General features: G+C 41.2%; 1 long non-coding RNA gene across 4 annotated transcripts in view; it reads left to right on the top strand.

The window, feature by feature from the left end:
• The window catches only part of LOC135229545 (uncharacterized), a 313625-nt gene that overhangs the window by 246030 nt on the left and 44298 nt on the right, over positions 1-23297 (top strand). For 2 of the 4 annotated variants that reach the window (XR_010320231.1, XR_010320230.1), the window contains exon 1: positions 22345-22427. The exons of the other annotated variants lie outside the window; for them this stretch is intronic. This is a non-coding gene — a long non-coding RNA (uncharacterized LOC135229545). Of the gene's footprint in view, positions 1-22344; positions 22428-23297 lie in introns of those variants that run through there. 4 annotated transcript variants of the gene reach the window in all.

Below are 23297 nucleotides of genomic sequence, written 5' to 3'. Positions count from 1 at the left end.
TGCATCCCTGTCATGTCCAGGGCTTCCCCACACCTGAGATTTGATGTTGTGACTGAGACTGGGGCTTTGTTGTCCACTGTTGAGTCTGGGCCTGAATTTGCCTCTTCCCATCCATACCTCTGGTCACCTGTGTTCTCGCTGTTCTCCCCAGGTCAAGAAGCCTCTCCTCTCTTTTGCTTCTTTCATCTAAGACGGCCTTTTCTTCCAGTTCTTTGACCTTGGGACAGGTCAGATTTGACCACAGGGGAAAAAAAAAATTAACAAGATTTATTGACGTGTCAAGAACCAGAATGTATAGCTTTATTTAAAGGAGAAGAAAAAGTTCCAAAGCTCTACCCCTTACCCGAGGACATGCTCTACAAGAAATACCCTGCAAGCGCTGGATCAACTCTTATCCAGAAATGGGTAACACCCAGGGGGATTTTTCTACACCACCTCCCACTTACATTCCCCTAATGAGGCAACAACAATGCATCCTAATTATAACCCCAAATTCACCTTAGGAGACCAGAAGACATGGCTGGAGTGAATTCATTTTCCTTCACCGGGCCCTCCTCTCCTCCTGCCAAGCCCTACCTCTTTCTCTGCCTGTATGCTGCTGGGAAGGGACCCAGAGTCCTTGGTTTAGGGCTTTATGCCCACTGCTCACCTACAGGCAGGTTTCCTGACACCCTGCCATCTCTCTGATTCCTTCTCCTCCAAAGAATTCAGTGATACCCCCTTCACCATCACACCTCACCAGGGTCCCACTTAGCCTCCCAAGTCCCACTGAAATCCCATTTCCCTTTCCCTACTTACGCTGTGCTCATCCTTATCCTCCCAAGACCTCACCATCAAGATGAGGCCTGTCCTGTCCTCTCCTGGGCCAGTGGAGCCTCTGAGGGGACCTGGTGTCTGTGTTCAGCTATCTGGGGCTTCTTCCATCCAGATCTCCCTTAGGACTGGAGCTCTTCGAGCCCTTGGGGTGGAACGGTGGTGGTCACAGGGCAAGGAGGCTAGGATCTTCCAGGGAAGCTGGGTTAAACGAACCTGAATGGAGGTCTCTCCTGAAGGGCCCGGGTTTCCAGGCCAAAGGCCCTGCTCCTCTTAGTCCCAAGGTGCTAGCAGGTCTTTAGGCGCTTCCCCCTCTGGCCTTGGTGCTGCGCCTTCTGCAGCCTGGCCTGCCTCTGCAGCCTGTCTAGCTGGTGCCTCAGCCTCTTCAGTTCCTCTCTCTGCTTCTCCAGCTGCTCCTCCAGGCGCCTGCAGACTACTCTCTTCTCCCTCACCTCCCTCTTCTTGGAGGCCATCAGGTAACACTTGGCCAGCTGGTGGCAGCTGTGGGGACTGCGCTGGACTGAGTGTGGCAGCCGCCTCTCCAGCAGCTCTTCAAAGAAGACCCGGCAGCTGAAGCCCTGGCTCACACCATGCTCCGCGTGCGCAACCAGGGTCTCCCGGGACTCGAACACGCGACAGCAGGCCACGCAGCCGAAGCCGTGCTCACGGGTCACCAGCCACTCTGGTGTGGCTGCGCGGGGGCTCTCCCCATGCTCCTCCCCTTGGTCGGTAGGGTCCAGAGTGCAGGTCTGGGGCCGCTCCTGCCAGGGCTCTAGGGTGCTGACCAGGGACTCAGTGTTGGCCAGACTGGGGGCAGAGCCGATGGTGCTCTCCTCAGAGAGCTTGGCCTCAAAGACCTGGGGCATCGTGGCCACGGGGGCAAAGGAGGTTTTGGTCTGCCAGGCCACTGGCACCCCCTTGACTGTGCGCACCTGACCCATTGCTTCTCTGAAGTAGCCCCGTAGCTGGAGGAGTGAGAGGTCTGCTCGGTGGAAGATGAAGGAAAAGAGCTCTCGGATTGTTTTGGAATCTTCCTGTGCCTGGAGCTTTGACTTTTTGTTTGGGATGTTGTTGACTCTTGGGCATTTTCCTCTGGTAGAGACCTCTGAGAATAGAGAGTAGATTTAGTTGAGCTTTCAGGGTACTTATTCTCACCTGTGAGCCCAAAGCTTTGGTCATAGGGACCCCTGGAGGCCTCTCCATCACCACATCCTCCACCTCTGCAGACCCCATGGTTTCTTTCTTCTTCCCCAAAGACCCACCACCTTTTGGGGGCACTGCTGTGGAAGACAAAATCTCCATTGTAAAGTGGCACTGTTTATGGTAGTTCATTTTTTAAGAAGTTATTTTTCTTTAATTCCACATTTATTGAATTCCAATGAACTTGTTCCTTTGGAACTTAGAAATGACCTCATTCCCCTATAACTTCATAATAAATGTGTGACGTCATTGAAAGAAGTTTTCTATAAGGGTGATTTTCTTAGTAAATTTGGGGTGTAAGCACTCAAACGAGAGCAATGCTCATCTCTTTTCAACCTCTTTTACTGAAAGGCTGTTTTACGGAGAAGTTATACTTAAAGAGAAGAATGCGTATATTTAGTTAAGACTCTTGCATGTATACCTCTTTCTTGTACCCTTCTTAACCAAGCTACAGTAGGAGATTAAAATTGCTTTTCTCGGAATAGAAGCCCTTGTCCTTATTAGAGGAACTCCTTCAGCGTGAAGCAGAAAGAGATGTCTGCATCTGAGAACCTGATGCCAGAAACCTCAGATAGACAGCACACAACCACCTTAACTGGTTGTGTCTGGGTGGGTTGCCTATGTCAACCTAGAGGTCTGTGTATGTTTGTGAATATGTGGGGAAGACTGTAGACTTCAGGATCTAGAAAGAGATAGAGCTAGGTCGTGTGTGTTGGATGGAGGGAAAGCTCCAGAGACAAGATTCAGAGATGGAACCTGCCAGCAGTGTGCTAGAGGGATACAGAGACCAAGGAGGGAGCAAAAAGCAGGGCTCAGCCACTGAAAGGCAGAATGGGGCAGCAACAGAAAAGGCAAAGGGGGTACACTAGTTGGAGAAAGGATGGAGAACTGGGAATGATAGCAGAAACTGAGGTTAGCTATAGTTGGAATTTGAAAATTCTTGCTAGGCTTTGAAAACATCATGCTGATTGAAGAAAGTTAGTCACAAAAGGACAACTACTGTATGATCTTACTTATATGAAATAAGCAAATATATAGAAACCAAAGATTATTGGGGGTGGCCAGCTGTGACAGGGAGGTGGGAAGGGCCTGAAATCTTTCACTGTCTCATCTCATGCTCTCATTCTTAATCTCTTTATACTCTCTATACTTTTTCTTTTTAAATTTATAACATTTCTATTACTTAATCATCATATAACTTGAGTTTTAAATAAAAAAAAAATTCAAAAAAAGAGAAATGAGTAAGTGAAGGTGCCACTGTGCAATACTTTGTGTCAGCCAGGCATCAGGGAACCAGAGTGACAGAATACACTTCTTCTTTGCGGAAAGCTTGAGCAGAGTCACGGCAGCTACAATGACCATGTCATATAGATGCTCCAGTAAAAGGTCTGGTTAACTAGAACTTTGGAAATTGGGTGGGTGGGTAGAAGGGAATGCATAGTAGAGAAACTGAAGAGATATATATATATATATATATATGAATTAAAATAACTGTGTAGCTAGTAATTGGCAATGATAATTCATCGTGGATTTCTGAGCAGAAGATCCAGGTAATGATACCTGACTTCGAGAAAGCTTGCTTTGGCATTATTGTGCACAGAACACCCAAGGATGAAATACAGCTCCTCAACGGGAGCAGATGCACTGCTTCAGCAAATCTTAGGATATAAATTTAGAAGAAAAGCATCATCTCCCGAAGGTCATAAAAGTTGTTTATGAGTCTATACTAGATTTTCTTTTCTTTTTTTTTATTGTGCTTTAAGTGAAATGTTACAATCCAAGTCAGTTTCTCATACAAAAACTTATGTACACATTATTATGTGACCCTAGCTGCTCTCACTACAATGTGACAGCACACTCCTTCTCTCCACCTGTGTTCCCTGTGTCCATTCAACCAGCTCCTGTTCTCCTCTCCCTCCTCACCTTGACTCCAGATAGGAGCTGTCCATATAGTTTCATGTGTCTACTTAAGCTAAGAATCACACTCCTCACCAGTATCATTTTATGTCCTATAGTCTAATCTTTGTCTGAAGAGTTGGTTTCAAGAATGGTTTTAGTTTTGACAGACAGTCTGGGGGTCATGACCTCTGGGGTACCTCCATCTCAGTCAGACCATTATGTCTGGTCTTTTTACTGGAATTTGAGGTCTGCATCCCACTTTTCTCCTGCTTCATCAGGGATTCTCTGCTATGTTCCCCTTCAGTGCAGTTATTGGTGGTAGCCAGGCACCATCTGGTTCTTCTGGTCTCAGGCTGATGGAGTCTCTGCTTTATGTTGCCCTTTCTGTCTCTTGGGCTAATATTTTCCTTGCGTCTTTTATGTTTTTCATTCTCCTTTGCTCCAGATGGGTTGAGAGCAATTGATGCATCTTAGATGGCAGTTTGCTAGCTTTTAAGACCCCAGATGCCACTCAACAAAGTCAGATGAACAACGTTTTCTTAATATGCTTTGTTATGCCAATTGACCTAGATATCCCCTGAAACCATGGTCCCCAGACCCCCGCCCCTGCTACTCTATCCCTCAAAATGTTTGGTCGTATCCTGGAAACTCCTTAGTTTTTGGATAAGTCCTGTTGTGCTGACTTCCCCTGCATTGTGTGTTGTCCTTTCCTTCACCTGAAATAATTCCATCTACTATCTAATTAGTGAAAACCCTTCTCCATCCCTCCCCACACTGGCAACCATTAAATAATGTTTTCTACTGTATTTAAATCTTTTCTTGAGTTCTTATAAAAATGGTCTCGTACAATATTTGTCCTTCTGTGACTAATTTCCCTCAGCATGAAGCCTTCCAGATTCCTCCATGTTATGAGATGTTTCATGGATTCATCGTTGTTCTTTATCACTGTGTAATATTCCATTATGTGAATATACCATAATCTGTTTGTCCACTCATCTGTTGATGGGCATCTTGGTTGTTTCCATCTTTTTCCTTTTGCAAACAGTGCTGCAATGAATATGGCTGTGCACTAATCACTAAAAAGAGCATTTCAAGATCTATCCAGAAGTACAACACTGCCAGTGATGGCATAATATTCATACGCCTACAAGGAATACCAGTTAATACAATCTATTCAAATTTACACACCAACCACTAAGGACAAAGATGAAGAAATTGAAGATTTTTACCAACTTCTGCAGTCTGAAATTTATGGAATGTGCAATCAGGATGCATTGATAACTACGGGTGATTGGAATGAGAAATTGGAAACAAAGAAGGATCGGTAGTTGAAAATATGGCCTTGGTGATAGAAATGATACCAGAGATCACATGATAGAATTTTGCAAGACAAACGACTTCTTCATTGCAAATAACTTTTTTCCACAACATAAACAGCAAGTATAAGCGTGGGCCTCACTGGATGGAATACACAGGAATCAAATTGACTACATCTGTGCAAAGAGATGATGGAAAAGCTCAATACCATCAGTCAGAACACGGCTGGGGCCAGCTGCAGAACAGTCAACTGCTCATATGCAAGTTCCAGTTGAAGCTGAAGAAAATTAGAACAAGTGTATGAGAGCCAAAGTATGACCATGAGTATATCCCACCCAAATTTAGAGACCATCTCAAGAATAGATTTGACATGTCGGACACTAATGACTGAAGACCAGATGAGCAGTGGAGTGACATCAAGGACATCAGACATACAAAGAAAACAAGAGGTCATTAAAAGGGCAAGAAAGAAAGAAAAGATTAAAATGGATGTCATAAGAGACTCTGAAATGTGCTCTTGAACATCTAGTAGCTAAAAAGAACAGAAGAAAAGATGAAGTAAAAGAGTTAAACAGAAGATTTCAAAGAGTAGCTACGGAAGACTAAGCAAAGTATTATAATGACATATACAAAGATCTGGAGTTAGAAATCAAAAGGGAAGAACACCCTCAGCATTTCTCAAGCTGAAAGAGCTGAAGAAAAAATTCAAGCCTCAAGTTGCAATAGTGAAGGATTCTACAGAAAAAATATTGAACGACTCAGAATGTAGCAAAAGAAGATGGAAGGAATACACTGAGTCACTACACCAAAAAGAATTGGCAGATGTTCAACCATTTCAGGAGGCAGCATATGATCAGGAAGCAACGCTACCGAAGGAAGAGGTCCAAGCAGTACTGAAGGCATTGGAGAAAAACAAGGCTACAGGAATTGATGGAATATTAACTGAGATGTTTCAACAAACAAATGCAGTACTGGGAGTGCTCATTTGTCTAAGCCAAGAAATTTGGAATGCAGCTACCTGGCCAAATGACTGGAAGAGATCCATATTTATGCCTATTCCAAAGAAAGGTGTTTCAACCAAATGCAGAAATTATCATCAGTATCACACGCAAGTGAATTTTTGCTGAAGATCATTCAACACTGGCTGCAGCAGTGCATTGACAGAAACTGTCAGAAATTCAAGCCGGATTCAAAAGAGGACGTGGGAACAGGTAAGTCATTGTTGATGTCAGATGGATCCTGGCTGAAAGCAGAGAATATCGGAAAGATGTTTACCTGTGTTCTATTGACTATGCAAAGGAATTTGACTCTGTGAATCATAACAAATTATGGATAACATCACAAAAAATGGGAATTCCAGAACACTTAATTGTGCTCATGGGGAACCTCTGCATAGATCAAGAGGCAGTCATTCAAACAGAACAATGGGCTACTACTGCATGGTTTAAAGTCAGGAAAGGTGTGCATCAGGGTTGAATCCTTTCACTATAATTATTCAATCTGTATGCAGTGCACATAGTCCAAGAAACTGAACTGTATGAAGAACAGAGCATCATGATTGGAAGAAGACTCATTAACATCCTGTGATATGCGGATTGCACAACCTTGCTTGCTGAACCTGAACAGGACTTGAAGCACTTACTGATAAAGACCAAAGACTATAAAAAGACTTAGGTATGAATTACACCTCAGCATAAAGAAAACAAAAATCCTCATCAGTGGAGCAATAAGCAACATCATGACAAATGGAGAAAAGATTGAAATTGTCAAGGATTTCATTTTACTTGGATCCACAATCAACACCCATGGAAACATCAGTCAAGAAATCAAATGATGCATTGCATTGGGAAAATCTGCTGCAAAAGAAATTTTTAAAGAGTTAAAAAGGAAAGATGTCACCTTGAAGACTCAAGTGTCCCTGATCCAAGCCACGGTGTTTTCAATTGCCTCATATGCACGTGAAAGCTGGACTATGAATAAGGAAGACCTAAGAAGACACAGGACCTGGCAGTGTTTCATTCTGTTGTACATAGTGCCACTATGATTTGGAACTGACTTGAGGGAACTAACAACAACAATGCAAGGCAATACACGTCATGATGATATGTAATTTATTTCAAACTTGGAAGCCATTGGAGGATATTCCTTTACATAATATGTACACCGTGACTTACTAAGGAGACAACATGGGTGTTTCTTTGTAAGCAAAATCTCCTAAGAACAGATACTTTTGAATTGGGAGCAATACATTATTTGGAGTTCGTTAGGAGGCTCTGAGAAGCCATTTTTCTGTGATAGTGTATATGTCTTCTTCTATCAATCATTAGATTTGCGTTTTTTTAGAATAACTCGCTGTTGAATGAGAATATGTTAGAGCCAGGACATATGACGAAATATAAACACAAGAATTTGCTAAAATGAATAAATTTTTAACACTAAAACAATTTCATCTGGGAATAAAAATTCTTTTATATATATTGTTGATCCTCTACTATATACAGAGAATTTCTATTTTAGTAACTTCTGTTTCTTTCTTCCCACCTTCCTTCCTTCCTCCCTCTCTCTTTCTCTTCCTCCCTCCCTCCCTTCCTTTACTTCTTTCCTTTCTCTCTCTCTTTCTGTTCTATGTCATTAAAGAGTGTACCATCCTTTAGATTCACCAATTCCAAATAGTTGAGAGATAATATCGGGTAGCTGTGAGTTGGAATCAACTCTATGGCAATGGGTTTGGTGTACAGGGTAAGTGTTTTAAAAGGTTTTATATATATATAATTTAGCTGGACATTTGGAGAAAACTACTTAAAATCTCCTCGTATCAATTGTATCATCTATAAAATGTCAGTGGTGATATCAACCTTAAGAGGTTGTGTGAAGTATAAACTACAATTTAATCCTGACAGAAATCCTGAAATATTTTAGGTGTCACCCAGTGAAGGTGGTGAATAAAAGTTTTACCTCCCATGTATGGTCATGGTCCAGATTTAAGGCTTGTTTCTTCCACTTTTGTTTCTTCTCTGAAACTATCATCAGAATTTTTTCTCCTTGTCCTTTCTTTTTGTGTATAATGTAATAAATGCTAATACCCATATCACAAAATTATGGGGGAAAATTAAAAATAAAGACAGGTGAAAAAGTTTTGTAAATAGACTACAAATAAATATTTATTTCTCTTTCAATGGATAAAATAAAAATAAAAGGGACAAAACAAAAACCTATTTGGATTTATTTTTACAGAAGAAAAAACATCCTCTTCTATTTAGACCTGGGGAAAATGCTGAAAGCTGCTTCCGGGTCAGGCACACAGCCCTTGAAATGAGTTCACAGGACTGGATACTAGCACATAAACAGGGAGACATGGATAAAAAACAATATGTTGCATTGGCAGTCATAAGACATGGCATCAAATAACTGATCTGATGTGGCATTCATTATTTCTGTATTGTGCTGTTTTCCCCACTTCTTTAATTTAGGAAAATATTAGCTACCTCGTGGGCAAAATCATTTTAAAAACGTGATTGTAAATATGATGTACGTATATTCACAAAACGTGGAGGAATTCTATCCCTTCAAAAATATAGGAAAAAACATTTGGAGAACTAGTGACTAAAAACAATGAAACATATAAATCCTTAGATTAGGGAAGGCAAAGATATCCCAAGAGGGCAAAGTAAAAATAAATCTGAATCAAGATATAATGTAGTGAAACTTCAGTACATGAATACAATAAAAATCTTAAAAAGAACCAGAGAGTAAAGAAAGACATATATAGTTATATATATAAAATAAATAAACAAAATAAGACTAATAGTTTATTTCTTAAAAAAAAAACTTGGAGTTTTTTAGATGAAAGAGATCATCCAACAGTTTTAAGTTCAAACCTTTATTTAACAGAAGAAACGAGAAAATAATATCTGCTATTAACACTTCTATTCATAATTATATTTCAGATTTAAACACCCCCCCCCAAAAAAGAGAAAGAAATTATAATGGTTGTGAATTGATATAAAAACTATTATTGAATGTTATACAATAGTCTAAACAGAAAACCTAATAGAAATTAAATGCAATTGATGAGTTGTAACAGAAAGCTTAGCAATGATTTTAGATGAATTTTCAAAACCATCTAATTAAACAAAAGCTTTATAAGATTTATTTTAAAAGATACAAGTTACAGAAGAACAAAACCGCACACACTCCTCAAAGTAGAGTTGACCTCAATGACATGCATGGAATCAAGCTTTCGAGACCTTCATTTGCTGATGTGGCATGACTGAAAACGAGGAGAAACGGCTGCAAACTTCCAATAATAACACAGACATAGAATGAATGAAGTATGAATCTAGGAAAATTAGAAATCATTAAAAAATGAAATGGAACACATAAACATCAATATCTTAGGCATTAGTGAGCTGAAATGGACTGATATTCACCATTTTGAATTGGACAATCATATGGACTTTTTTTTTTATGGATGACTGTGCCAAATCGAAGAGAGTTCATCATCAAAAAGAACATTTCAAGATCTATCCTGAAGTACAGTGCTGTCAGTGATAGGATAATATCCATATGCCTACAAGGAAGACCAGTGTCTTAGTCATATAGTGGTGCTATAATAGAAATACCACAAGTGGGTGGCTTTAACAAAGAGAAATTAATTTTCTCACAGTCTAGTAGGCTAGAATTCAAAATTCAGGGTGTCAGCTCCAGAGGCAACTTTCTCTGTCAGCTCTGTGGGAAGGTCTCCATCATCAATCTTCTGGTCAAGGGGCTTCTCAGGTGCAGGGACCCTGGGTCCAAAGGACATGCTGTGCTACTGGGGATGCTTTTTTGGTGTTATGAGGTCCCCATATCTCTCTGCTTGCTTATCTCTTTTATACCTCAAAAGGTATTAGCTTAAGACACTATCTAATCTTATAGAACTCATCAATATAACTGTGACTAATCCATCTCATCACATCATTGTGACGGGATTTACACCACATAGGGAAATCACATTAGATGACTAAATGGTAGATAATCATACAATACTGGGAATCATGGCCTAGCCAACTGACAGATTTTTTTAGGGACACATTTCAATCCATGACAAGCAGTTAATATGACTATGATTCAAATTTATGCACCAACTGCTAATGCCAAAGATGAAGAAACTGAAGATTTTTACCAACTTCTGCAGTCTGAAATTGATCAGACATGCAATCAAGATGCATTGATAATTACTGATGATTGCAATGTGAAAGTTGGAAACAAAGAAGAAGGAACAGTAGTTGGAAAATCTGGCCTTGGAGACAGCATGATAGAATTTTGCAAGACCAACGACTTCTTCATTGCGAATACCTTTTTTCAACAACTTAAATGATGAGTATACACATGGGCTTCACCAGATGGAATATACAGGAATCAAATGTCTACATCTGTGGAAAGAGACAATGGAAAAGCTCAATATCATCAGTCAGAACAAGACCAGGGGCTGACTGTGGAACAGACCATCAATTTCTCATATGCAAGTCTACGAGAGCCAAAGTACAACCTTGATTATATCTCACCTGAATTTAGAGACTATCTCAAGAATAGATTTGATGAATCGAAGGCTAATGATTGAAGGCCAGATGAGTTGTGGAATGACATCAAGGACATCATACTTGAAGAAAGTAAGAGGTCATTGCTCTGACAGGGATCACAATAGAGGGTCTGAGAGCTGGAGAAAAATGTAGAACAAAATTCTAACTCACAAAAAAGACCAGATTACTCGCCTGACAGAGACTGGAGAAATGCTGAATACGTCCGCTGGACACGCTTTTAGCTCAGTAATAAAGTCACCCCTGAGGTTCACCCTTCAGACAAAGATTAGACAGACCCATAAAGCAAAACTAAAGGGGCACACCAGCCCAGGGGCAAGGGCTAGAAGGCAGGAGTGGACAGAAAAGCTGGTAATAGGGAACCCAGGGTCAAGAAGGGGAGAGTGTTGACATATTGTGGGGTTGGTAATTAGTGTCACGAAACAATATGTGTACTAATTGTTTAATGGGAACCTGGTTTGTTCTGTCAACCTTCATCTAAAGTATGACAATAAAGATATAAAATGAAATATATATGTATGTCTGTCAGAAAAAAAAAGAAAGCAAGAGGTCATTAAAAAGCTGGGAAAGAAAAAAAGAGGACCAAAATGGATGTCAGAAAAGACTCCGAAATTTGCTCTTGAATGTAGAGTAGCTAAAGCAAAAAGAAAATGATGCAGTAAAAGAGATGAACAGAAAATTTCAAAGGGCACCTCAAGAAGACAAAGTAAAATATTACCATGAAATGTGCAAAGACCTGGAGTTAGAAAATCAAAAGGGAAGCACATGCTCAGCATTTCTCAAAATGAAAGAACTGAAGAAAAAATTCAAGCCTTGTGTTGCAATATTGAAGGATTCTACAGGGAAAATATTAAATGACACAGAAAGCATCAAAAGAAGATAGAGAGAGGTGGAGTCAAGATTGCGGAGTAGTCAGACACTTCCAGTGATCCCTCTTACAACAAAAACCAAAAAAAGAAAAAAAACAAAGACCTGAAAAAACAAGTGGAACAATTTTATACCTGACAAGATAAGGGCCCTGAACATCAAAGGCAAAGTTAGGGAATCAGACTGAGTGGCAGGGGGAGGGAGACACGGTTCAGAAGTGGCGAGCAGTTGCCGGACCTGACTTGGTGAGAAATGGCACCCCTTGGACACAGTCCCCTGGAGGGACAGTGGCAGGGCTGGCAGTAGCATTCAGGATGCAGTTTCCTCAGGGGGAGACAGCAAGTCTCACAGTCTACTCACAACTCCGGAACCAGAGAAGAACAGTGCTGTTGGCAAAAGCTAAGTCCTTGCATTCGTTTTACTGTGCGCTCAGCCCCCAAGATGGCTTCAGTAGCTGTAGATTTCCCTGCACCTGAGATAGGTGTTGCTGTGCACTGAGCCATTCTTTGGCCTTGGAGAAGGAATAAATTAACGATTGGGGGAAAAGATAATCTGCCAGCTCCACTAAGCTGGGGAGCTCAGGACAGAAGAAGCTCCTTTCCAGGCACAAATGGTCCACAGACTTTGAATACCTTTCACGCCTGCATGGACCTGTGTAGGCCCATTTCGGGAGATTAGGCCCTTGTTACTGCAATGGTGTATGTGCTGGGTATCCAACTTCAACTGTTTCACCTTGCAGTGGAGAGGTGTGTTTTTGATGTTTGACACTGCTCTGCCTATTAAACAGGGTCCTCACCTACCTACTTCGGGGGCCTGAGGACTGGTGGCTCCACCCACATCATCTAGACACCCACGACAGGGGTCCAAGGATAACAGGTGCCTCCCAGTCCTTACAAACAAAAGTATAGGGTGCCTGTGGTCTGACTGCAGAACCCACCTACCTGTGCACTATAGAAAACAGGGGTGCACTTTCCTCACAGACACTTGGGAGATGGTTGTCAGCCCCCTGCCTTTGTTCAGAGTGTGACCCCCTGCTGCAACCAGATACCTGTGTCTACAGCAATCACCCCTCCCCATCTAAGACTATAGGATTTGATGACCAACTACCTAGATACCTGAGGTGAATCTATACAAGAAAAGTGAATGGACTCCTAGGCTCATATATCTGGTAACAGCTCTGGCAATCTGGTGACAGGACGTTAAATCTTGAAAGTTGCAAATGATCAAGCGAGCTCACTCAAGCAGCCTATTTGGGCATATCAAAAACAAAACAAAACAAAAAGCAAAAGTAAAAAAATAACATAACTTACAGATGGCTCAGAGACAGCAGTCAATATCAGATCACATAAAGAAGCAGACCATGATCACTTCAACAATCTCTCAAAACAAAGAATCAAGGAATCTTGCAGATGAAGGTGTTTTCCTGGAATTACCAGATGTAGAATACAAAAGGTTAATATACAGAACTTTCAAGAGATCAGGGAGATCAGGCAAAATGCAGAACAAGCCAAAGAACACACAGATAAAGTAGCTGAAGAAATTAAAAAGGTTACTCAAGAACATAAAGAAAAATTAAATAGGCTTCAACAATCCATAGAAAGAAAGCAATCAGGAGTTCAGAAGATTAACAATAAAATTACAGAATTAGACAACTCAGTAGACAGAGGAACAGTATTGCGGAAATGGAAAGCAGAATTGGTGAGATTGAAGATAAATAACGTGACACCAATATATTTGAAGAAAAATCAGATAAAATTATTAAAAAAAAAAAAACATGAAGAAACCCTAAGAATCATTCAAGACTCTATCAAGAGAAATAACCTATGAGTGATTGAAGTATCAGATTAGGGAGGGATAACAGAAAAAACAGAGAGAATTGTTGAAGATTTGTTGGCAGAAAACTTCCTTGATACTGTGAAAGATGAGCAGCAGATATCTATCCAAAATGCTCATTGAACCCCACATAAGGTAGATCTCAAAAGAAAGTCACGCAGACATATTATAAACAAACTTGCCAAAACCAAAGACAAAGAGAGAATTTCAAGAGCAGCTAGGAATAAACAAAAAGTCACCTACAAAGGAGACTCAATAAGAATAAGCTCAGAGTACTCGAGAGAGAGAAACCATGCAGGGAAGAAGGCAATGGGATGACTTATATAAAGTGATGAAGGAAAAAAATTGCCAGCCAAGAATCATATATCCAGCAAAACTGTCTCTCAAATATGAAGGTGAAATTAGGACATTTCCAGATAAACAGAAGATTAGGGAATTTGTAAAAAAAAAAAAAAAAAAAAAACCCTAGAAGAAATAGTAAAGAGGGTTTTCTGGTTAGAAAATCAACAATATCAGATATCAACCCAAGACCAGAATGCAGGACAGAGCAACCAGATATCAACCCAGGTAGGGAAATTACAAAAATAAATCAAGATTTAAAAAATGCTCAGAACAGGGAAACAGTGATGTTATTATGTAAAGGATGACAATACTAAAATAATAAAGAGGGACTGAAAAATGTAGTCATAGATCTTTCATACAGAGAGATAGTCAAGGGGATAGAAAGAAATAAAAGTTAGGTTTAAACTTAGAAAAACAATGGTAAATATTAAGGTAACCAAAAAGGAGACTAACAGTCCTACACATCGAAATAAAATACAAGAAAAACGTAACAACTCAGAAAAAAAAAATCAACAATGAATAAGAGGAAAAGACAATATACAAAGAAAAACTACTCACTACAAAAAACCAAGCAGAAAAAAGAAACTCAAGAACATACAAAAAAAGATATCAAAATGATGGCACAAAACTCATAACTACCATAATTATGCTGAATGTAAATGGACTAAATGCACCAATAGAGACAGAGAGTGAAAGAATGGATTTAAAAACACGATCCGTCTATATGCTGCCTACAAGAGACACTCCTTAAAGACACAAACTAAAACTCAAAGGATGGAAAAAATATATATCAAGCAAACAACAATCAAAAAAGAGCAAGAGTGGCAATATTAATTTCTGAGAAAATAGACTTTAAAGTTAAATTCACCAAAAGGGATAAGGAAGGACACTATATAATGATTAAACAGACAATATACCAGGAGGATATCACCATACTAAATATTTACACACATGATAAAACAAACTCTAACAACATTGTAAAGTGAGATAGACAGCTCCACAACAATATTAGGTGACTTCAACATACCACTTTGGTGAAGAACAGAACATTCAGAAAGAAGCTCAGTAAAGACACTGAAGATCTAAATGCCACAATCAACCAACTTGACTTCACATACATATACAGAACACTCCACCCAACAGCAGCCAAGTATACTTTCTTTTCCAATACATATGGAACATTCTCTGGCAGAGACTACATATTAGGCCATAAAGCACACCTTAACAGAATCCAAAACATCAAAATATTGCAAAGCATCTTCTCTGACCATGAAGCTATAAAAGTAGAAATCAAAATCAAAAACAAAAAAAAAGCAGAGAAAAGAAATCAAACACTCAGAAACTGAGCAATACCTTGCTCAAAAACGACTGGGTTATAGAAGAAATTAAGGATGGAATAAAGAAATTCACAGTATCCAATGAGAATGAAAACACTTCCTACCAGAACCTTTGAGACACAGGCAAAGCAGTGCTCAGAGGTCAATTTACAGCAATACATGCACACATCCAAAAAGAAGAAAGGGCCAAAATCAAAGAATTATCCCTACAACTTGAACAAATAGAAAGAGAGCAACAAAAGAAACCCTCAGGCATCAGAAGAAATTAAATAATAAAAAGTAGAGCAGAATTAAATGAGAGAACAGAAAAAAAAAATTGAAAGAGTTAACAAGACCAAAAGCTGGTTCTTTGAAAAAATTAACAAAATTGCTAAAACATTGGCCAAACGGACAAAAGAAAAACAGGAGAAGAAGCAAATTACCCAACATCACAACAGACCCAACTGAAATTAAAAAAATCATATCAGATTAGTATGAAAAATCATACTCTAACAACTTTGAAAACCTAGAAGAAATGGATGAATTTCTAGAAAGACATTGCCTACCTAAACTAACAGAAACAGAGGTAGAACAATTAAATAAACCCATAACAGAAAGAGAGGTTGAGAAAGGTAACTAAAAAAATTAAAAATCTCCCAACAACAACAACAAAAAAGCCCTGGCCCTGACAGCTTCCCTGGTGAGTTCTACCAAACTTTCAGGGAAGAGTTAACACTACTACTAGTAAAGGTATTTTAGAGCATTGAAAAAGATGGAATACTCCCAAACTCATTCTATGAAGCCAGCATATCCCTGATACCAAAACCAGGTAAAGACACCACACACACACAAAAATTACAGACCTATATTCCTCACGAACTTAGATGCAAAAATCCTCAACAAAATTCTACCCAATAGAATTCAATAACACACCAAAAAAATAATTCACCATGACCACGTGGGATTCATACTAGGTATGCAGGGATGGTTCAACATTAGAAGAACAATCAAAGTAATCCACCATATAGGTAAAACAAAGGACAAGAACCACATGATCTTATCAATTGATGCAGAAAAGGCATTTGACAAAGTTCAACACCCATTCATGATAAAAACTCCCAGAAAATAGGAATAGAAGGAAAATTCCTCAACACAATAAAGGGCATTTATATAAAGCCAACAGCCAACATCACCTTTAATGGAGAGAGTCTGAAAGCATTCCCTGAGATCGGGAACCAGACAAGGATGCCCTTTATCACGACTCTTGTACAAGAGTGTGCTGAAGGTCCTAGCCAGAGCAATTAGGCCAGATAAAGAAATAAAGGGCATCCAGATTGGTAAAGAAGAAATAAAAGTATCTCTATTTGCAGATGACATGATCTTATACAGAGAAAACCCTAAAGAATCCTCAAGAAAACTACTGAAACTAATAGAAGAGTTCAGCAGAGTATCAGGATACAAGATAAACATACAAAAATCAGTTGGATTCCTCTACACCAACAAAAAGAACATCAAAGAGGAAATCACCAAATCAATGCCATTTACAGTAGCCCCCAAGAAGATAAAATACTAGGAATAACTGTAACCAGAGACAAAGAAGACCTATACAAAGAAGACTACAAGACACTACTACGAGAAACCAAAAGAGACGTAAGTGGACAATCATACCTTGATCATAGATAGGAACACTGAACATTGTAAAAATGTCTCTTCTACTGAAAGCGATCTATAGATACGCTGCAATTCCAATCCAAATTCCAAGGACATTTTTTAATGTGATGGAGAAACAAATCACCAACTTCATATAGAAGGGAAAGAGGCCCCAGATAAATAAAGCATTACTGAAAAAGAAGAACAAAGTGGGAGGCATCACGTTACCTGATTTTAGAACTTATTATACCGCCATAGTAGTGAAAACAGCCTGGTACCGGTACAGCAGCAGACACATAGACCAATGGAACAGAACTGAGAAACCAGACATAAATCCATTCACTGATTAGCTGATATTTGATAAAGGCTCAAAGTCAGTTAAATGGGGGAAAGATAGCCTCTTTAACAAATGGTGCTGGCATAACTGGCTATCCCTCCACAAAAAACTGAAACAAGATCCATACCTCACACCATGCACAAAAACTAACTGAAAATGTATCAAAGACCTAAATATGAAATCTAAAATGATAAAAATCGTGGAAGAAAAAACAGGGACAACACTAGGAGCCCTAATACATAGCATAAACAGTACAAAAAACATTACTAACAATGTGCGAGCACCGAAAGAGAAATTAGATAACTCCTAAAAATCAAACACTTATGCTCATCCAAAGTCTTCCCCAGAAGAGTAAACTGATTACCTACAGACTGGGAAACAGTTTTTAGCTATAACATTTCCGATCAGCCTCTGATCTCTAAAATCTACATGATATTGCAAAAACTCAACAACAAAAAGACAAATAATCCATTTTAAAAATGGGCAAAGGATAGGAACAGGCACTTCACCGAAGAAGACATTCAGGCAGGTAACAGATACATGAGGAAATTCTCACAATCATTAGCCATTAGAGAAATGTAAATCAAAACTACAATGAGATACCATCTCACTCCAGCAAGGCTGCCATTAATCCCAAATCACAAAATAATAAATGTTGGAGAGGTTGTAGAGAGACTGGAACACTTATTCACCGCTGGTGGGAATTTAAAATGGTGCAGCCACTTTGGAAATCAAGCTGGCATTTCCTTAAAAAGCTAGAAATACAACTACCATAGGATATGGCAATCCCACTCCTTGGAATATATCTTAGAGAAATAAGAGCCTTTATATGAACAGATATATGCACAACCATGTTCATTGCAGCACTGTTTACAATAGCAAAACGATGGAAGTAACCAAGGTGCCCATCAACAGATGAATGGATAAATAAATTGTGGTACATTCACACAATGGAATACTTCACATAGATTAGGAACAATGATGAATCCGTGAAATATTTCATAGCTTGGAGGAATCTGGAGGGCATTATGCTGAGTGAAATTAGTCAGTTGCAAAAGGACGAATATTGTATGAGACCACTATTATAAGAACTCAAGAAATAGTTTAAACAGAGAAGAAAATATTCTTTGATGGTTATGAGGGTGGGGAGAAAGGGAGGGAGAAGGATATTCGCAAATTTAGATAGTAGACAAGAACTATTTTAGGTGAAGAGAAAGACAACATACAATAAAGGAGAGGTCAGCATAACTGGACTAAATCAAAAGCAGTTTCCTGAATAAACCAAATGCTCCGAAGGCCAGAGTAGCAGGGGCAGCAGTTGGGGGACCATGTTTTCAGGGGACATCTAGGTCAATTGGCATAATAAAATCTATTAAGAAAACATTCTGCATCCCACTTTGGTGAGTGGCATCTGCAGTCTTAAAAACACTATCAAGCGGCCGTTTAAGATGCATCCATTGGTCTCAACCCACCTGGAGCAAAGGAGAATGAAGAACACCAAAGATACAAGGTAATTATGAGTCCAAAAGACAGAAATGGCCACGTAAATCTGAGACTACATCAGCCTGAGACCGGAAGAACTAGATGGTGTCCGTTTACAACCGAAGACTGCCCCGACAGGGAACGAAACAGAGCATCCCTGACGGAGCACGAGAGCAGTGAGATGCAGACCTCAAAGTCCCATAAAAAAATCAGACTTAATGATCTGACTGAGACTAGAGGAATCCTGGAGGTCACGGTCCCCAGACCTTCTGTTGGCCCACGGCTGGAACCATTCCCAAAGCCAACTCTTCAGACGGATTGGACTGGATTATAGGATAGAAAATGATAGTGGTGAGGAGAGACCTTCTTGTCTCAAGTGGACTCATGAGACTATGTGGGCAGCTCCCGTTTGGAGGGGAGATGAGAAGGCAGAGGGGGACAGAAAGTGGCTGAATGGACACGGGGAATACAGGGCTGAGAGAAGGAGTGTGCTGTCTCATTAGTGGGAGAGGAACTAGGAGTACATAGCAAGCTGTACACAAATTTTTGTATGACAGACTGACTTGATTTGTAAAGTTTCACTTAAAGCACACATACACAAAAGACGGAAAGAATACACAGAGTCACAGTACCAAAAGAAATGGTCGACTTTCAGTTGCTTCATGAGGTGGCACATGATGAAGAACTGGTAGTAGTGAAGCAAGAAGTCCAAGCTACACTGAAGGCACTGGCGAAAGACAAGGCTCCAGGAGCTGACAGAATACCCACTGAGTTGGTTCAACAAACAGATGCAGCACTGTACATGCCCACTCCACTATGCAAAGAAATTTGGAAGCTAGCTACCTGGCCAACAGACTGCAAGAGATGCACGTTTGTGTCCATTCCAAAGAAAAGCGATCCAGCAGATTGTGGAAGTTATCAAATGTAAGTCATAGTATTAGTAAATATGGTAAAGAAACAAACAAAGAAACTCTATCTACTCTGCAGTGAATATGACATTCTATCCCCAGGAGATCCAGTGAGTTTATGATGTTGTTGTTAGGTGCTGTTGGGTCAGTTCCAACACATAGAGACCCTGTGTACAACAGAACGAAACAGTGCCCAGCCCTGGGCCTTTCTCATTGCTATGTCTGAGCCCACTGTTGCAGCCACTGTCTCAATCTGTCTCATTGAGGATCTTTGTCTTTTTCACTGACCCTCTACTTTACCAAGCACGATGTCTTTTTCCAGGGACTGATTCCTCCTGATAATATGTCCAGAGTACGTGAGACCAAGTCTTGCCACCCACCTTTCTAAGGAGCATTCTGGCTGTACTTCTTCCAAGACAGGTGTGTTCATTCCTCTGGCAGTCCATGGTATATTCATTATTCTTCACCAACAACATAATTCAAGTTTCAGTTCTTTTGTCTTCCTTATTCATTGTCCAGCTTTAGCTGCATATGAGGCGACTGAAAATATCATGGCTTGGTTCAGGCACACCTTAGTCCTCAAAGTGACATCTTCGATTTTTAACACTTTAAAGAGGTCTTTTGTAGCAGATTTGCCCAATAAAATATGTCGTTTGATTTCTTGACGGCTGCTTCCGTGGGCGTTGATTGTGGATCCAAGTAAAATGAAATCCTTGACAACGTCAGTATTTTCTCTGTTTATTGTGATTTTTTTATTGTTCCAGTTGTGAGGATTTTTGTTTTCTTTATGTTGAAGTGTAATCCATATTGAAGGCTGAAGTCTTTGATCCTCATCAGTAAGTGCTTCAAGTCCTCTTCACTTTCAGTAAGCAAGGTTGTGTCATCTGCATGTCTAGGCTGTTAATGAGTCTTCCTCCAGTCCTGGTGCCCCCCCTTCTTCATATAGTCCAGCTTCTTGGACTGTATGGATTATACGTTTTTTTAAAGACACTGAGATTTTGGTAATTTACTATGGCAGCCCTAGAAAATGAATACAGAGCCGTTCACCAAGAACAAGTCAAGTTAGCACCAAAAATGCTCCTGTAAGCGTAGCCATGTAACATGAGACATGGCAGTTTTAAAAAGTATGAAGTAAAACTTTCAGCTTTGACAGACAAAGTGCTCCTCTAAGACTAAGTTCATTGCTGTTGAGTCGATTCTATCTCATAGTGACCCTAAAGGACAGAGTAGAATTGACCCATAGGGTTTCCAAGGAGTGGCTGGTAGATTCGAACTGCTTGAATAAGTATTGTGAAAAAATACAACCCTGACACACAACTTTTCTGAGCTTAGTATTAAAACAAAACAAAAAAAAAGTCGCTACCCGGTGGATTCTGACTCATAGGGACCCTATAGGACAGAGTAGAGCTTCCCCACAGGGTTTCCAAGGAGCGACTGGTAGATTCAAACTGCAGACCTTTTGGTAGCACCCAAATGCGTAATCATCGCACCACCAGTGGCTTTCAAATCAGCTATAGGCTGATGATCTCCAAATTCTTAGAACCCAGAAAACTACTCTACCTCAGAGTGGTATCCACAGCTGGGAACTGTTCTCCACACTTGGACAAACTCAGACATCCAAAGCTAACATGTCCAGAAAAAATCTTTTGGTCATTTTCTCAAGTTTGTTCCTCCATGGTTTTCCACATGGTAGAGAATGGCTCTGGTGACCATGCGCTCATGGTAGCCTGAATTCTAGAAGTCACCTTTGATTCTCCATTCCCCTCATCCCATACATCTGATCCACCAGCAATTCTTGGCAGCTCAAGCTCCAAAGTACACCTCAAGCCTGCCCACTGTTCCCACCTGCACTTCCACCATCACTCCTCACCCTGACCACTGCAGAACTATCCTGACCACTCCTCTGTGTTTGCTGTCTTCAAGTTCTCCTGGGCTACAGTTAATTCCTGGAACACATTCTTTCTCAAGACCATTGAACAATAGAAGGAGAAGGGCATTTAGTTGTATGCTACCTCCTCCGCTTGAGCTGCATGCCCCTCAGAAATCACTTTCCAGTGTGCAGTCTATAATGTCTCTATCCCAATTTCCTGTCTTTGGCCGCACTGCTTTGATAGCGTGCATGCATGTGTGCTTCAGGGGTCATGTAGAGAGATGCTTGCAGGAATTTTTCTTAGTACAATCATGGTTGTGTGCCATCAAGAGATTCTGACTCATATCAACCCTGTATGACAACTTAGAACTGCCTCACAAGGTTTCCTAGGTTGCAGTCTTTATGGTGCAGCCCTGGTGGCCCCGTGGTTAAGAGCTCGGCTGCTAACCAAAAGGTGGACAGTTCGAATCCACCAGTTGGTTCTTTGCAGAAAGACATGGCAGTCTGCTTCTGTAAAGACTTATAGTCTTAGAAACCCTATGGGGCAGTTCTGCTCTGCCCTATAGGGTCACTATAAGTCGGAATTGATTCAACAGCAACTGGTTTGGGATTTTGTTTGGTTAGAATCTTTATGGGAGCCCATCTCCAGATCTTTTCAACCCCTGAGCTGGTGGGTTCCAACGGCCCACCTTTCAGTTAGCCAAGCACTTAACCGTTGTACCTCCAATACTTAACTCTGCATGCGAGAGGGTCCTCTCCTGACGTCTCCTGTCTCCTCACCCCGCACACCTTGGCGTTGTCCTTGCTTCTAGACCCCACCGTCCCCTCTGGAGGCCCAACCCCCCCACGCCCGCCCCACACCCGGGCCGCTGGGCGGGGCCGGCAGCCATGTTCCTCGCCGTCCAGCCAGTTACTCCCGGAAGCGCCCGGACGGGTGGTGAGGGGCCCGGGCCGGATGGCGCGCCTTAGAGAGGATGATGTTCGTGCTGCTTTCCGTGCCGTGTTTTCTGAAAGGTATGAAACTCCGGCAGCTGGCTGGAGGGACCCGCTCCCAGACTGAACAAGCCCGGCCCCTCGAAGGTGTGGAGGGAAGGCGCCGGGAGGGCGGGTCCCAGTCCCAGCACCCCGTGGGCTCCAGAGGTTGGGGAGTCCGGACGTTGGGTTAGCAGCTCGCATCGCCCCCTCCGGCGTACCCCGTCCCGAGTGATCCCCAGGGGCGGACGCGGTGCGGGGCTGGGCGGACGCAGCCACTCTAGGGGCTGCGAGAGGGAGTCTCTGGCCCGGGAGACGCAGCTGGTCTGCGAAATTTGCATCCCCATGGATTTGCGGGGGTGAGGGGGTGGGGGTCCAGCCGCGGGATCCAGCTGCGGAGTGCCCTCAGGCCTGGGGCTTGAAGGGCTTCGGGAGAAAGGCTGTGTCCAGGGCTGCGCCCAGGTCCCTACTCTGCCCGGGGCGGGTTTGCAGGCCAAGCTGGGGGATGGGCGCCTGCCACCCCCCCGTCCCCCACCTTTTTGAAACTAATTTCACTCAGCATAATGCTTTCCAGGTTTCTCCATGTTATGAAGTGTTTCACAGATTCATCACTGTTCTTTATTGATGCATAGTATTCCATTGTGTGAATATACCATAATTTATCCATTCATCCATTGATGGGCACCTTGGTTGCTTCCATCTTTTTTCTATTGTAAACAGTGCATAGATGTGCATATACCTGCTTGTGTAAAGGCTCTTATTTCTCTAGGATATATTCTGAGGAGTGGGATTGCTGGGTTGTATGGTAGTTGTATTTCTAGCTTTTTAAGGAAGGGCCAAATTGATTTCCAGAGTGGTTGTATACCATTTTACATTCCCACCAGCAGTGTATAAGTGTTCCAGTCTCTCCAC

The sequence above is a fragment of the Loxodonta africana genome, unplaced genomic scaffold (assembly GCF_030014295.1).
Source record: "Loxodonta africana isolate mLoxAfr1 unplaced genomic scaffold, mLoxAfr1.hap2 scaffold_36, whole genome shotgun sequence".
Taxonomy (NCBI): Eukaryota; Metazoa; Chordata; class Mammalia; order Proboscidea; family Elephantidae; genus Loxodonta; species Loxodonta africana.
This window is presented reverse-complemented; position numbering and strand designations above follow the sequence as displayed.